Below are 14,554 nucleotides of genomic sequence, written 5' to 3' on the forward strand. Positions count from 1 at the left end.
CAAATCATGGCTCAGCCATGGAAGTGTGTGAACTGCCAATTCATGCTGCAGCACAAATGAGCTCCAAAAACATGCTCAGGGAAAGAAGGCAGGCTGGGAGCTGTGATGTGCCAAAGGACAAATGCTATGTAATCCCATTTGTGTGAAATATTCAGAAGTGGTCCACACAGAGACAGAAAGCAGACTGGGGGTTGTGGGTCCAGGGAAGGAAAAGCTGGATGAGAGTCTTACACTGAGGAGATGAAAACATTTAGGAACTGGAGAGAAGCTATGGTTTCTCCACATCACAAACACACAAAATGCCATTAAAAGAGTCATTTTGTTTTATGTGAGTTGTACCTCAAGTTTTTAGATGCACAATTTAAACATATGAAATGCACTTCACTAACTGCAAGGTCCCCGTTCTAAGCAGTTTAGGATTTCACTATCAGAACAAACTAGGAACCATGAGAGCAGGCATGTAGCTGAGGCAGGATCGCAAAGTCCAACTCCCAGTGCAACAGACAAACTTCTTTTTTCAATTCCCCTCTGAAGTGGATTGGTAACTGGTGGTCACTTAAAACGCCAGCTGAACTGAATCAGCATGGTGCTGAGCATGGGTGGCCCACCTGAGGACTGTTGCCTGGAAAAAAGGAAGATCTGGAGAGGAAGAGTAGCGTATGGGTTGTTTGGAGCTGTTGGTTCTCCTGGAAGAGCTTGTCATGCTGGCTCCCCTGATATAAACTCAGCTGTTTTCATCAGAGGAGCTCAGGACGTTGTTGCTGAGGATGGCTGTGGTTCACTTTGGGGGAACCTCTGGTCCTCTGAGCATCACTTCCTGGCTCCAGAGGGGAAGATGTGTGCTGTTCAATCTCCAGGAGAAGCTTGTCACACTGGTTTCCTGATACAAACACAGCTATTATCATCAGAGGAGCTCAGGATCTCATTGCTGAGGATGGCTGTTGTGCTTTTGAGGGGATCCCTGGTCCTTATTTTGAGAATCACCTCTTGGCTCCAGTGCAGAACCCTCAGCTTGCTGGCACAGCTCTATCATCCTGCTGGCATAGACTTCTACTGACCTTAGGGGCCTTCCCAGCACAGATCTCTATGAAATGGATTTACATGAGTCATTGTTGTGGGCTGTGGGCCTCCTGTTGGATTCATGGGGGGCACTGTCATGGGCTCTAGGTCTTCAGCTGGACTCATGCAGGATATTGCTATTGGATCCAGGTCCTCAGGTGGGTTTCCTTGGTTTTCAGTGTTTGGACAGATTTCCTGCATTTTCTTTGTATTTAACTCCTTGGGTGATCACCAGAAAGCAATATTATAATTGATGTGTCCTGTATATGATTGTTCTCCTTGCAACCCCTGACTACAATACTCTCTAAGAACAAGTAGCTTTAGGGACAAGGCGGCAGACCCTATCCTTTGGACCTTTCTGTGCCACCCTTTCTGTGTGGCAGAAACAGTTGCTGTGTTCAAAATTAGGAGGAAAGAGGGAGGAAGGTGCATAGCTGGCCCGTGAGGGTGGGTTATAGTAAAGGCCTTGGAAGTAGCTGCAGGTAAGGAAAAGAGAAAGCTATTGGGTCCCTTGAATTCCCAGCCTTCTCATCCTAGGGACCCACCCCACCCAGAATTCCCCCTCTGGAATCTTCACTGTGGCTGACCCCCAAACACTACCCTTGCAGGGAGAGTAGCCATGGGCCGAGTCCTCTCCCTGAAACCCTGCAGTTTTCTAACCCGGTTTTTACCAAACAAGTAAGATGTTGCCTGTTCCTACAAATGTCCATCTTTCCTCTTCCTTCCTGTTCCCCTCACTGGTTCTATTTAGTCCATCTGTTTCCTGCCATGCTCATGCAACCACCCGTCCCTTTTCTGTTTTTTTCAACTGTCCACTCACTAAAATATTACTCCAGGGGCGAGCAAATGCAGAGGAAAGACAACCCAGCTATGCAATGCAGAATGAAGGGGTCCATCCCTGGAAGGTAGAGCCCATACATTGTAGTGAGCTGGTCATAAAAACTCCAGGAAAACTGTGAACTGTGCTTCCAGGATGGCGAATGGTGAGGGCCTGTGAGTGAGATGACAGAGGCCAGTTTCACAAGGAAGAGACAGCACACTGTGAAGACTGGAAGCATGTATACATTGCGGAGCGAAGAGTCTGAATGACAGGAACAGCTGCAGCATAGCTTGTGTCAGGCCTGGACATCCCCACCAATGGCAGCCCACAAAGTGCACAAAAGTAGGTACTTCCAGCTGTGCAAGGGTGCAAGCTGCCAGCTGCCTGAAAGCACAGGGACATGGACTCTGCCCACACTGCAGAGGGCTTGCCACCAAACGTCACAATAGTAGTGAGACCAAATACTAAGCCTTTCCGCAGTCGATTGTGATAACTCGGACCCCCGTATAAAATCCAAGGAAGCAAGAAATTAAAATTTGGGAAGCAAAGGCTTTATTTCCAGGCCTGGTGACACAGCCTCCAGGAGCCAATTTGGAGACTATGCACCTCACAGCTAAAAGTCAGGGCTTTTATCTTGTAAATCCACAAACTGCTGCTGGTAACACAATGTAAGGAAGGGGATAGGGGTGAAACGGTGATTACAACTCTTGGGAAGAGCAAGATCAGGTAAGGGTAAGCAAGTCTCCCTGCATACAAGCAAGTTTAGATAAGAAGAAATCTTGTTTTTCTTAGCAAAGAATAGAGAAGTCTAACAGCAATTAACAACTTTAGTTACCTTACTTTAGCACCACAACTGCCATTTGTAGAGGGCAACAATGGTTAACATATTAATTAGGTAAGATTTTTACAATTCTTTACAGAGGAGAGCATTGATTAACATATCAATCCTTTACCCTGAGGGAAAAGGAACACACAGGTACTGCTATGATACAAACGAAGCTATTTTTGTGAAGAATACACAATTCGTGATGGGGCCACTGGGTAGGGAAGGGGGTTGTCAGGAGCTATTACCTCAGGCCTTTGTTTTATGGCCTTTCGGGAAGTTAAAATTTAACCTAGTTAGATGGGAAGGGGGAAGGGGAGGGAAAGCAGCAGGCAGGCTTATACAGAACAGACTTTGGCATGATAGTTAGGGGGCCTTAGTATAACATCCATCACCCACTTATGACCCTTGGGAAGGTTCTCCATAATCTTGTCCTTGTTTCAAGAAGGAAATCCACTGGCATTCAGAAAAACAGGCAGGGAAAATGATAACCTTAATCTCACTGAATCACCACATTCATGAATCTCTTGTCTTTACAACTTCTGAGGTTACATAATGTATTTGCGTATTTATACAGTAATAGATGTTGTCTAATTAAAGTATATAATATACAGTTGCATTCATAATACAAATTCTTTATTCATAATGTGTGTCCCTAATATTTATAATGCATATGAATATGCATCCCTGCTCTCCATTTTCTGAGGTGTACCCTTTCTCCACAAGACAGTCAGGGTAGGACAGACACTGTAATCAACAGCCTCCAGAGTTGAACACAATACACACTTATGTATTGGTCAGGCAACATGTTGATGGGCAGGTGACTTCCCAGACAGGGCTCTCAGACACCTCTTCACCCTCCAATTTATCCACCTGTCATGTCTCAGGGCTACAAAAGACTCACCTTTCCAGGTATGTAGTGGAGAGAGAAAGCCAAGGATCACAGGCATGGCCCAGCGAGCTGTGTGGGACTCACCCTGGACATGCTACATGTCATCTCAGCCACACTGCACTGGACAGAAGTCTGGCATATGGCTGCACAGAAGCACCAGGGATACTAGGAAAGCTGGTCCAGCTATGTGGTCAAGGGGGAAATGCAACAAGTGTGGGGAGTGACCAAGGCACAGGGCATCTGTCAAGTGCTATGAAGATAGGGAATTAAATTGGGCCAAAAATAGTCATAGGGGAACTTTCTGAAAAGGATTACATCCAATTCAGGGAACATCTTTAGAGCTACCACCATGGTCTGAGCTCTGGGCTGAAGCTGCAAATAATAACAACACAATAATAATGGCAAGATTATATGGTAAACTAAAAGCTAAACAGTAAAAGATACATGAGGTTATGGTTTTTATCTAGATGTACCCCCAAAGCCTCATTCACTTACAGGTGGGGCTCCTGGGAGGTCACTGGATCATGAGGGCATCACACTCATCAAGGAATTAGTCCACTGATAAGTTCATACCTAAATGTGATGTTAGGAGGTGAAGCCTGGTGGGAGGAAATGGGTCACTGGGAGCATGGCTTGGAAGGTCCTAGCTCCCTATTCCTCCCTTGATCTCTGCTTCCTGTCTGCCATTCCATGTGCTGTTTCTCTACTGCCATGCTCTTCTGCCATACCTCCCTACCTTGAAACTGAGACTATGGACTGAAACTTCTACAAACTGTGAGCCAAAACAAGCCTTTCCTCTTTTAGAGTTCTGGGTGTTGGGTAATGTGTATAAGCAACAACAAAGTAATTAAGACAAGGTTAATTAAAATTTATTTTATAGCAATAATTTATTTTATTTTATTTTTCTAACCCCCTCCCCACTGATAAGAAAGATATGAGAATGTATCAGTCTGTTTTCTGTTGCTATCACAAATTACCTGAGACTGGGTGACTTATAAAGAAAAAAATTTATGGAGCTCACAATTCTGGAAGTTCAAGGGTAGGGCACCAGGTTAGACTTGGCTCTGGTGTGAACCTTATAGTGGTGGTTAGCATCATAACAGCAGGAATATATAGGATGGGGATCATGTGGTGAGACCAGAAGCCAAGGACCAGGGAGAGGTCAAGTTTACTGTTTTTTAACAACCTTCTTGAAAGCACTAAACAGAGTCCAACAGCTGAAAGGGGAAGATGCTGCTAAACCTCAGAATTATAAGCAAAAAAGAAAATTTTCAGGTGTTCATGAGACTTGAAAGTTTTCCCACCATCTCTTTAGGTGGCTTTCCTTCCTGTTTCTGTTTCTACCATCTTATTCATAAATATCACTAGCCCTGTCTCTAGCAGTTAGCATTCAGGACTATTTGCTTTGCTGGTGAGTTCATTTCACTAATTTATGCCTACATCTTCCCATCTGCTGGGACCTCCACCACAATTCAAAGCCAAAATGTACTCAAAAAAGTCAGAATATAGCCCAAAAATCATCCCATCTGTCATGGCTCATTTTGGAGGCCCCCAGGCCTCCTGCATTTGTATTACACATCTGTGATTGGTTCAGTGTCTGACACTTGGATTGGGGGTGTGAGTACTACACTGGCCTAGGGGTCTAGCCAAGATGTAATGTGATGGCAGGAAAAAGGTGTGTCTTGCTCTTTTGCTGGTTTCCTCTGTGCTGCTTACAGCCACCATGAACTGTGACCCAGCCATGCCCGCCTTCCTTGGAGCCAACTGAATATGGACTCAAACCTCCAAAAACTGTAAGACATAAACCTTTCCTTTCCCAACTTTGGGCATCAGGTGTGTTGTCTCAGCAACGAGTAAAAAGTAACTAAGACACCATCCCATTTGCCCATCTTTCCAGCACCTTCCCTACCCTGAGATACAATGCCATAACTCTGTCTACTACACAACCCCTGAATATAGATATGCTAGCCTATATTTTCCAATCTATAGTTCCCTTCTCCCTGAATACTCTATCCTTTTCTCTTCCATTTTTCCATTTTTGAGACCCAGATTTTAACGCCTAAACTTAACTTTATTATTCATTTACTCATTTTGGTTTTGGTACCAACCTCATACTTGTCAGGCAAGTGTGTGTGTCACTGAGCTAAATCCCCAGCCCAACTAAAGTATTCTTATCTGTACTTAACATAATTTCAGAGATCAATACTGCAATTAATAAAGTGTCAATACCTTTCATCTTTTTTTAATGATGTTATAGTCAGGGGTTGTGAGGAGAACAATTAAAATCAGGACATGGAGTTTATAATATTATTTTACAATGGTCACCCAGAGTTAACACAAGAAGGTACAGGAAATCTATCCACAACACTGAAGACAGAGAATATTCACCCAAGTGCCAAAATACCACAGTAATGTTCTGCATGATAGGCAGATGAAGACCCAGAGCTCATGACAATGTCTCCCACAAGTTTAACTGGAGGTCTAGAGCCCATGAGAAGGACTCAAGCAAGTCTCTTTTATGAATCTGTCCTGGGCAGACCCAAAGTCAGCAGTGGAAGTCAGAAAGTCCATGCCATGAGGGTGAAGGTTGAGGGTTCTACGCTGGAGCCAAAAGTCACATTCACAACAAAGGCCACAAAGCACCACAGCCATCCTCATCGAGACAGAGGCCCAAGCTCCTCCAACCATAAGCACAGTCAAGTACATGCCAGGAAGCCAGCATGATGATGAGTTCATCCTGAAGACCAAGTGGCACATATCTTCCTCTCCGGATCCAGGAAGCAATGCTCAATGTAAGGACAAGAGCTTCTGCAGGAGAACCAATGGCTCAAACACATTAGAGAACCCACAACAACACAACACCTCAACTCCTCAATATCTCCCTTCTCTTTCTGCACATCTCTGTTTATGTTGGCAACTTTCCTCAGGTGGAGCATCTACACACAACACCATGCTGATGTAATCCAGCTGGTGTTAAATTGACCACCAGTTTTTAATCCATAAAAAATGGGATCTTACTATGTCTCTCAGGCTGCTGTCAAACTCCTAAGGCTCGAGAGATTCTCCCGTCATCTCCTTAGTTCCTGGGACTATAGATAACCACTACCATGTAGCTTCAACACCTTTCTGTCTGCACTTTGGTAAAGTTTCATAATGCATCGTATTGTTGTGGCAGGGGTGATCTATGCATGTTCCCTGCATAGTTTCCTTTGTGTGTACAGGATCGAGTACCTGCTTGCTACCCAGCACTCTAGCACTGAGTCCACTAAGCTTTTCCATTTTAATGACTGAAATAAAACATAAGAATCACACATATGCCTTGCAAGTTGGTGCACACCTGTAATCCCAACACTTGGGAGGCTGAGAGAAGAAGATTGTTGTGAATTCAACTGTGACTACAAACTGTGCTGAACTGAATAGTGAGACCCTGCCCCTCCCCAAAAAAGCAAATAATCATACGTATTTAGGAAGACAGTGTAACATTCAATAATGTACTCGCTGTGATTGATCTGAGATTAGGCTTACCAGTCTCCTCACCATTTGTCATTTATTTATGGGAAAAATATTCAAACTCCTTTCTTCTAGATTTTTGAAATATACAGAACATTATTCTCATCCAGTTGCTTGGTTGGTTGTTTTGGTGCTAGGGATTAAACTGAGAGCCACGCACATGCTAGGAAGAGTCTCCTATACTTTAAATCATGCCCAGATCCCTTAGGGCCGAATGCAAGCTAAATGCCACAAAGCAGTCACTGTGTGGGCTTCTCTAGAGAATAATGGCAAACGAGAAAATCAGTGCTGGTTCCGGACAGATGCAGGTTTTCCTCACATACTCCCCCTATGTGGGTGGTTGAATCCAGCAACATAAAGCCCACAGATGGAGGCTCCGGCTCTCCAATTTGTTATTTTCCTATGGTATTTAATAACCTGCAGCCAACATGGGTGTGCACAGTCTCAGAAGGCCCACTTGGGTAGCTGGATTTGTTTCCTGCTTCCTGCATGAAGTACAGCAGTTACCTAACTATGCCATCAGTAATTCCTCAGGGGCTGCTGCTGGACACAGCTACAGGTCCATGCATTTGGGGTGCTGTAGCTCCTCCAGATGTGGCTCGAATCTTGGTCCACAGAAAACTAAATGTTTCACCTCCACATGTTTCCCTAATGACCAAGTAGTTGTATAATAAACAAAATCCTCGAAGCTTCAAACAATGATCAAAACAAGTCATAGATCATTCTTGGCAAAGATATGAGTAAATTCTAATTATTTATAAATTATTACAAATGGCCTAATAAAATGATCCCTTTTCCTGGGAGGGGAGATCGAAAAGGACAATGTCAGCTCTCCAAATTGAAAATTGGTAGTCATGCAAGCTACCAAATTGTCTTTGGCTAAGATAAGTTCAAATGTTCCAAAATGGCATGGTGGCTGTCAGGATTATGTGAGTTTGGCTTTACCTGATATGGACATCAGCTGTCAAATGCTACAGAACAGAGGAGATAAGATGTGGAAATACTTCCAGAGTGCTGAGCAGCACGCTTGACCTCATTAAATTTAAAGTACTCATTTGATTCTATCTGAAACTATTCAACACAGCCCGAGAGCTCTTGATTTCAGCTAGTGATCTGAAGGTTTCCATCCTTCCTAGCAAAGCCATCACATTTGAATCTACTGAACAGCCAAACAGACTTCCAACCAGAGCAAGTGTAAAATAATTTCCCCTGCTTTATACACCACAACTCTCCCTGCAAGTAAGACAAAAGTTCAGAGAGGAGATAATGCAAATTCTAATGGCATGAAGACAAAGCTTATGGATGCATTTGCTAGTATTATTATAGGAAAATGTTTCTGTTTTCTGAGGTCTCAGCTGGGAAACTGCAGCACAGAAACAATGTCAACTGGGTGTAGTAGGATCTCAAGGGGGCTTCACAGAATGTAGCAGCTTCCTACCAACACAAGCCACTAGCTTCTCAGAGAAGCCCACAGGTTCTATCCTCACTTTGAGTCACTTTGCAACTGGCACTCAGATACCCTCTCCCCCGGCTGGCTCTCTGACTTTCTAGAGGCCACCAAAAGAAGAAGAGTCAGCATCCTAATGCTGGGGTGAGTAAGGGAAGCCACTGGTGATACAGGAGAAAGAAACTCCAACCTACTAGATGTCCAGTATAAGTTCTTGTTCTTAAAATCAAAGAATGAATTTTAGGAACAACAGAGGTTAAGAGCAGAATATATTTTTTTTTTGAGAAAAAGAAAGATTCTGTCTGAGAAAGACAGAAGGAGTCCCAAATGGGCCTCCAAAGACTCTGTCTTTTCTAGGGATTTTACAGAGTAAAACCACAAAGTGAGATAGGTCCCAGATGGGAAAAAATGGGAACTTGCAAGGTGGCATGAAGTGGGACAGAATTATGACCAGCTAATAAGATTATGAGTATAATTGCTCAGGTAAAATTGATTAAATAGGAGACAAATGCGAAAGTAAGTAATGTAGCAAGTGGGCATGTTTTAAGAGCAGTTACTCTGCCTGTAGAGGGTAGGTTAGTGGCTCCTTTTGCTTTCCTCAGGGTGATCGAGACCTATGTAGAATATGGATCCCTAATGCTTTATCCTTAGCGTACAAGTGCATTTGTTTGAACTTTTGTCTTGAAATCTGGCCACAGCAGAGGTGTGGGTCTCCCCAACAATTACAAAGTATCAGGTCTCTGCACTGGTTGCTTCCAGGGGCCAGCCCTGTCTGACTGCCTAGGATACTTCTGTCTAACTCAGCTGCCTGTAACACGGTGGGGTGGGAGTGGGGGACCCTGCTACCTAGGCCTCACGGATTTACACCTTACTCTCATTATCCCGGGCCAGGAGCTTGCCAGCCAGGGAAGTCAAATCACTGGGAAGCAAAGGGAAGTCTTGAGGTTGTAGCAAAATTCAACAATCAGGACTCTTACTGTAGAATCATTTACCTTTCGACCTTTCTAGAAGGAAGATACTGGTCGTGACTGCAGAATTGATGATCAAAATGCAGAGGCCTCTCTGGTCTGTACCCCACTCCCAGGATTCCTGGATGCTGGAACCTGTACTTTTCCCCCTGCACTATCAAACTATCTGGTTCAGAGTTGGTTACATACTGTAAGGGGGGAAAAAGAAATCTCATAGTCTGCAGGAGCATAGTTTTCCGCATAACAAGACTCAAAACACAAGCATCCGGACCTGAGGATTTAGCTCAGTGACATAAGCGCCTGCCTGACAAGTATGAGGTCATGAGTTCCATCCCTGTGTGGGGGTGGGGTGGGGGGGACACAGGCAAGTACCAAGCAAGTTAGCATCACCTGGAAGGTTTCTTCAAAAAACACAAAGGGCCACACACTGTGGCACAGCCTATAATCCCAACAACCTGGGAGGCTGAGGCAAGAGGATCTCGAGTTCCAAGCCAGCTTGTGCAGTTTAGGGAGCCCATGTCTCAAAATGAAAAGTAGAAAACGTTAAAGATGGGGATTAGTTGTAGAATGACACTGGGTTCAGTTTTTTAGTACCACAAAAAAAAAAAAAAAAAAATGCTTCCGTCTAAAAAAACAAAACAAAAAAACCCTCCCACAAACAAACATACAGGGCCCAAGATTTCCTGATTCAGTGGGGGGGGGGGGGGGGAAACCAGGCCAATTTTTAATAAGTTCCCTGGCTGAGTTCCCTGGCTGGTGACTGCACTTCAGAGTCACTCACTCATACCCTCCCACATTCAGGGTGATTAAGAGTCCCAGGGAAGATGTGAAATGCTGATTGCAAGCATAGCCTTCCAAGCCCCAGCAAGGCAATCTCATTGTCCCCTTGATCTCTGCCCCTTGTTGTGCAGCCTGGAGGAGGAGCCTCAAGCTGCGGCAGCTTTGATGAGAACAGCACCTTGGTGAAGGGCTCAGAGGTGCTGGAGAAATGCAGGGACTTTCACAGCATCTTTGTCATCACAGAATAGGACCAACTGCAACACCTGGAGAGCAGCAGATGGCTGCTCCTTAGGGCATCCTAGTGCCATCTCTGAGCGTCTCCTGATGACTCTGTCCAGGTCAGAGGGAGTGGTGGCAGGTGGGGGGGGGAATAAACCTGACCAGAAAGGTCGAGGAATCACCATTCTCTCTACAGGAAGAACTCAGTTACAGAGCAAGGTAAGTGCTGTGCTGAATTTTCATCTATTGCTGCCAAGGTGGCTGAGAAGGAAGGGGATTTGCTAAACATTTGGATTTCCTGCAGGGAGGAAGGAGTAGGAGAGAGGACAGGGAGGAAAGAACCAGGAAGGAAAGGAAAAGAAAGAGCAGAAAAAAGAAGTCAAGGAAAAAGCACACCTAGGAGAGTCTTTATTTCATTGGACATGGATAGCTGGGAATGGCTTGAGGCATAGGCCTTTAAACTGGAGGTGCACTCACAGATGCTATCCTTCCTGTCTAACTGGTCACCTGAGGCCCAAGCACTACCCTAAGACTACCAGGTCTCCAGACAACGAGCCCTCCCCACCCCTAGACCACAGCTCTCCCCCTCCTTTGCCACCCCTGACTGCACTGAGTTCTATGTTTTGTAATTTGGCTGCTCCTCCTGACCCATTAATTCAGCAAGCATGCAGTCTAGTGTTTAGAATTATTTCTGACTGCACACAAATGTGAGTGTGATCAGCCAGGGTGGCAACACAAATAGCAAGTCTAGGAGAGGTTCCCACGGGTTACACACCAGAAGCAGGAACACATCAGCAGATGCTCACACTTACACAAACATGTGCATGCCTGGACATGCACATAATTCTTGCATGTGCATGGGTATAAGTGTAAAATGCTCACATGCATAAAAATGCATGTGTACACAGATTTGTACACATAAACACATGCATGTAAACACATGTACATGCACATCTCTGCAAACTTCAAGCACACACCTGTGATCCCAGCTGTAGTGGTTTAGTTCTAAACTAAACTGTAGTGGTTTAGTTCTAAAATGTTTGCCCAAAGCCACCCTAACTTGGGAGTGGGAAGGGCTTCAGGAAGCTGATCCAATCACAGGGTGCTGAATGTGCTGTTGGGAGATGAGTCACTCACTCCTTTCCTTTCCTCTATGCTTCCCATCCACCATGCTTGGTGTGCACCTTTGCTCCACCAAGCCCTTCTGCCATAGCCTGCCTCCCTCAGAGCCAGCCCTCCATGGAGTAAACACAGGAGCATAAATGAAGCTCTCCTTGTTCAAGCTGAGGATGACAGGTATTTTGTCCCAGCAAGCAGAAGTGACTAAAACAGAGGCCGAGATAAGAGTTTAAGGCCACCTCGGGCAACTTAATAAAACCCTGTGTTAAAGAAGGGCTGGGAATGTGGCTCAGTGTGAAGTCCCTGGGTTCATATGTATATACATACATACATGCATACATACATACATGCATCCTTTGACTTTGAACTTCGGTCTCCAGTGTTCTGTGGCCTCTGTTAACCTCCTGCAATATGTTGAACAGGACTCTTTCTTCTCAAAGCACTGGATGGGGCAGGTTTGTGTCCCAAGTGGCCTCTGCTGCATTCTCCTATCACAGAGATAAGGGACTGGTGGTCTCCTGCCCTGGCCACCTCCACCTCCTGTTACGCACAAGAAAATTTCCATCATGGAGACCAAGTCACAGGAAAGCACTGGCCACTGCACTTCCCCCATGCTTGCACTTACACAGGATCAGAAGCGAATACACACATTCTTGTAAAGCTTGTGCATGCTAGGGCTTATACCTTGGTGAAGATGATCAACTCTGCTCTCCCTGAACTCAGGCAGGAGACCTAGGAGGCAGGCAGGACAAAGACCCCTCCTTTCCATCACCTGGTTGCTGTCTATATCTTGGACCAGGCCCCTCCCAGGTGCCCAAGTACTCAGGAGTCCAGGTGCCCAGGTGTGTTGGAACCCTGATGTGCAGTTACACAAGTGCACATTTGCGCAGGTTCTTAGGTGGGGTGACAGTGGGAAGCTGTTTCTTTCTCTGGTGATCAAGGATTAAAGAGGCTGTGGTCTCTACAGAGCAGCAAGGAAACTGATTCATGAAAGGATTTCATAGCCCTGGTGAGAACAAAACCATTATCAACAAACCACTTTGGTCCTTTCTTTTTCTGGCTTTTCTGTTCATAATGTGTACATACCTCTATTTTCAGCAGCTTGAAGCTGTCAGAGACCTGACTGTGTAAGTGCCTGGCAAAGGGTTGTAACACCTCTGTTGAAAAAAGAAGCCGGGATCAGCAGCTGCTGCAGCCAGACACAGAAAGACCAGCAGCAGGATTTGGGCTCACCCCAGCAAGGGCTTCTGAAGTCTCCCTTTGGCCATCATCAACCAACTCTGCCTCCACAGGAGAGCCAGTGTAAGGGTCAGGGTTTCCTAGAGAAACAGGTATATATATATATATGAAAATCTCCAAGGCAGGCTTGCATCAACCACCCACCAAGTTCTTTCCCCAGAACCATACACAGTTTTGGTTTCTGGGTGCTGGGTTGGAGCCCAGGGCTTCAGGTATGCTAAGCAAGTACTTTGTACCTGATATACACTCACATCCTAATCTGTAAGAACTGAGACAGAATCAGTTACCCAGGATAAAAAGACACCCTGTAGCAGTTGTCCAAGGTAGAAACCAAGTGGGCTATGGGAGTATTAAACAACCCTGTATTTCATTTTCATCCCATTAAAATTACAGTTCTGTCACCATCAGGCATGGTCTGATGCTTGGCCAGGCTGTGGGAACACCAATTTCTAACATCATTTGTGTATATTGCTTCAACACAAGGACCTCTCCATGGGACTCCTCAACTGTTCTCACACTATGACACCTGGCTTTCCCAAGAGCAAGAAGCCTAAGAGACAGCAAGCAAGAAGAAAGTGGTGATGTGTTTTACCGTCTGTCCTCTGAAAGCACACCCACCCTTCCAGAGTGGTCCAGAATATTCCACTGGTCAGCTTCACCAGAGTAGGAGGAGACTGCACAAGGATGAAGGCTCAGAAGGGAGAAAGTGCCTGGCACCATCTTGGAAAGTGACTACTTACCAGTTTCCCAGAGAATTATGGGCACTGTCAAAGGTAGAAGTCTCACACTCGAGCTGAAGGTCTGCAGCCTGGCTGGCCTTGAAACAGGAAGACCACCAATTCCAAAGTCAGCATCCTTTGCAAAGGGGCATAGTGAATGGTTCATTCAATATAATGAAGCTATCAAAGGTCAAAGATGATCTACCCTTGTGGATGGCTAAGAAGCAAAAGCTGACTTCTTCCTTCTCTCCTTCCTTCTTTCCTCTCTTCCTCCCTCCTTCTTGCTTTGAGCCAGAACACACACCTTTGGAGAGATCATCTTGCCCATCAAGCACCTGACATGAGCATGAAGGTACACATGGAGGGCCAGAAAGAGGAAGGAAATAGTGCCAGGAGTGCAGAGGAGAACAAGGGGCTACAGCACAGTTCCATGGGGACTCGTCCTCTGGAGCTTCAGTGGTATGACAAGGATTTATCTCCTAAAAGCATGTGGTGGCACATGCTTTTAATCCCAGTGCCCAGGAGGCTGAGGCAAGAGGATCACTGCAAATTTGAGACCAACCTGGACTACAAAGTGAGTTCAAAGCCAATCTGAATTGCATAAGGAAATTTGTCTCAAAAAAAAAAAAAAAAAAGCTTATCACCTGCTTTGCCAAGGCTATGAGTCAGCTTTGCTTGAATCCCACTTCTTCTGAGTGTGTCTGCAGGAGTGACTGGCATATAGGTGAGGGGAAATACCTGTCCTAATTGGCTGGCACCATCCAATAGTCTTGTCACCTGAATGGAAGCAAAAGGGGAAGGAGGAGAAAGTCTGTCTGCACTTGCAAGCTCAGTTGTGCTCCAGCAAGCTGTGCCTCTGCTATGGATATGGACATCAGCCTCTAGATTCTGTGCTGTAGCCCCTTGTTCTCCTCTGCACTCCTAAAAGTCACTCACAAAAGTCACTTTTTACAGAGGTT

At 45.3% G+C, this 14,554-nt stretch overlaps 1 long non-coding RNA gene across 28 annotated transcripts in view; it reads right to left on the reverse strand.

Annotated features, from left to right (window-relative positions):
* Positions 1 to 2,408: 2,408 nt before the first annotated feature.
* LOC134475115 (uncharacterized) overlaps positions 2,409 to 14,554 on the reverse strand; it is a 30,263-nt gene continuing 18,117 nt past the window's right edge. For 13 of the 28 annotated variants that reach the window (XR_010046083.1, XR_010046075.1, XR_010046063.1 and 10 more), the window contains 3 exons: positions 12,871 to 14,372; positions 11,985 to 12,794; positions 2,409 to 6,402 (listed from right to left, as the gene is read on the reverse strand). This is a non-coding gene — a long non-coding RNA (uncharacterized LOC134475115). Of the gene's footprint in view, positions 6,403 to 11,980; positions 12,795 to 12,870; positions 14,373 to 14,554 lie in introns of all 28 variants that reach the window. The other 15 variants (XR_010046086.1, XR_010046084.1, XR_010046077.1 and 12 more) reach the window with 15 other exon arrangements.

The sequence above is a fragment of the Cavia porcellus genome, unplaced genomic scaffold (assembly GCF_034190915.1).
Source record: "Cavia porcellus strain 051 isolate PalLab524CR breed Dunkin Hartley unplaced genomic scaffold, mCavPor4.1 scaffold_61, whole genome shotgun sequence".
In the NCBI taxonomy this organism is placed as follows: Eukaryota; Metazoa; Chordata; class Mammalia; order Rodentia; family Caviidae; genus Cavia; species Cavia porcellus.